Genomic DNA, 1,937 nt, shown 5'->3' with positions numbered 1-1,937 from the left:
GGGCCGCCAGGGGTCAGCGGCGATGTCGGTGACCCACCCGACCCGTCTTGAAACACGGACCAAGGAGTCTAACGCGCGCGCGAGTCGGAGGGCTCGAGCGAAACCCTGCTGGCGCAATGAAGGTGAGGGCCGGGGCGCCCCGGCTGAGGTGGGATCCCGCCGCCAGTCCCCCCGCGGCTGCGGCGGGCGCACCACCGGCCCGTCTCGCCCGCCCCGTCGGGGAGGTGGAGCATGAGCGCGCGCGTTAGGACCCGAAAGATGGTGAACTATGCCTGGGCAGGGCGAAGCCAGAGGAAACTCTGGTGGAGGTCCGCAGCACCCCCAGCAGATGTATGCAGGAGGGGCTGGGGGGTGACGGAGAGCGGGCTGTTGGCAGCTGTGTGGTGGCTGCTGGCAGCCGTGTGCTGGCTGCAGGGGTGGGCCTGGGCGGCTGCCGAGGGCCCCCAAAGCGCACCTACCAGCAGTAGCTCAAGACCCAGGCTGACCCTCCGATGTGCCCGGGCAGGACACCCAGGAGGCGGGGAACAGCCCCCGCTGAAGCCCACGGCAGTTGGCAGAGACGGGTCTTTGAGAAAAAATGACAAAGTCCAAACGCTCCAGGCGCTGGCCAGGGATGCGGACCGGGCTGGCCGGGCCGGCGGGGGCTGCGGCTGCCGGGGCTGAGCCGAGTGTCGATGCATGTCCTGAGAACCGGGAAGGGGGCAAACTGGTGGCTCCAGGCCGGGTTGGAGTTCCAGGAGGTCGGCCTGACTCTGGAGGTTTTCCCCCTTAGCTTTTTCCCATAGGCCAAAAGGGGGGAAGTCAAAAAAGCACCCCCAGCAGATGTATGCAGGAGGGGCTGGGGGGTGACGGAGAGCGGGCTGTTGGCAGCTGTGTGGTGGCTGCTGGCAGCCGTGTGCTGGCTGCAGGGGTGGGCCTGGGCGGCTGCGGAGGGCCCCCAAAGCGCACCTACCAGCAGTAGCTCAAGACCCAGGCTGACCCTCCGATGTGCCCGGGCAGGACACCCAGGAGGCGGGGAGCAGCCCCCGCTGAAGTCCATGGCATGTGCCAGAGGCGAGTCTTGGAGAAAAAACGACAAAGTCCAAACGCTCCAGGCGCCGGGCAGGGTGGCGGACCGGGCTGGCCGGGCCGGCGGGAGCTGCGGCTGCCGGGGCTGAGCCGAGTGTCGATGCATGTCGTGAGAACCGGGAAGGGGACAAACCTGTGGCTCCAGGCCGGGTGGGAGTTCCAGGAGGTCGGCCTGACTCTGGAGGTTTTCCCCTTAGCTTTTCCCCATAGGCCAAAAGGGGGGAAGTCAAAAAAGCACCCCCGGCAGATGTATGCAGAAGGGGCTGGAGGGTGACGGAGAGCGGGCTGTTGGCAGCTGTGTGGTGGCTGCTGGCAGCCGTGTGCTGGCTGCAGGGGTGGGCCTGGGCGGCTGCCGAGGGCCCCCTGAGTGCACCTAGCAGTAGGGGCTGATGACCCAGGCTGAGCCTCCGATGTGCCCGGGCAGGACACCCAGGAGGCGGGGAGCAGCCCCCGCTGAAGTCCATGGCATGTGCCAGAGGCGAGTCTTGGAGAAAAAACGACAAAGTCCAAACGCTCCAGGCGTGCCGGCCAGGGGTGCGGACCCGGGTGGCCGGGCCGACGGGGGCTGCGGCGGCCGGGGCTGAGCCGAGTGTCAGTGCATGTCCTGAGAACCGGGAAGGGGACAAACCGGTGGCTCCAGGCCGGGTTGGAGTACCAGGAGGTCGGCCTGACTCTGGAGGTTTTCCCCTTAGCTTTTCCCCATAGGCCAAAAGGGGGGAAGTCAAAAAAGCACCCCCAGCAGATGTATGCAGGAGGGGCTGGGGGGTGACGGAGAGCGGGCTGTTGGCAGCTGTGTGGTGGCTGCTGGCAGCCGTGTGCTGGCTGCAGGGGTGGGCCTGGGCGGCTGCCGAGGGCCCCCAAAGCGCACC

This window comes from Eleutherodactylus coqui, chromosome 8 (genome assembly GCF_035609145.1).
Source record: "Eleutherodactylus coqui strain aEleCoq1 chromosome 8, aEleCoq1.hap1, whole genome shotgun sequence".
In the NCBI taxonomy this organism is placed as follows: domain Eukaryota; kingdom Metazoa; phylum Chordata; class Amphibia; order Anura; family Eleutherodactylidae; genus Eleutherodactylus; species Eleutherodactylus coqui.
Note: the sequence above shows the minus strand (reverse complement) of the source record.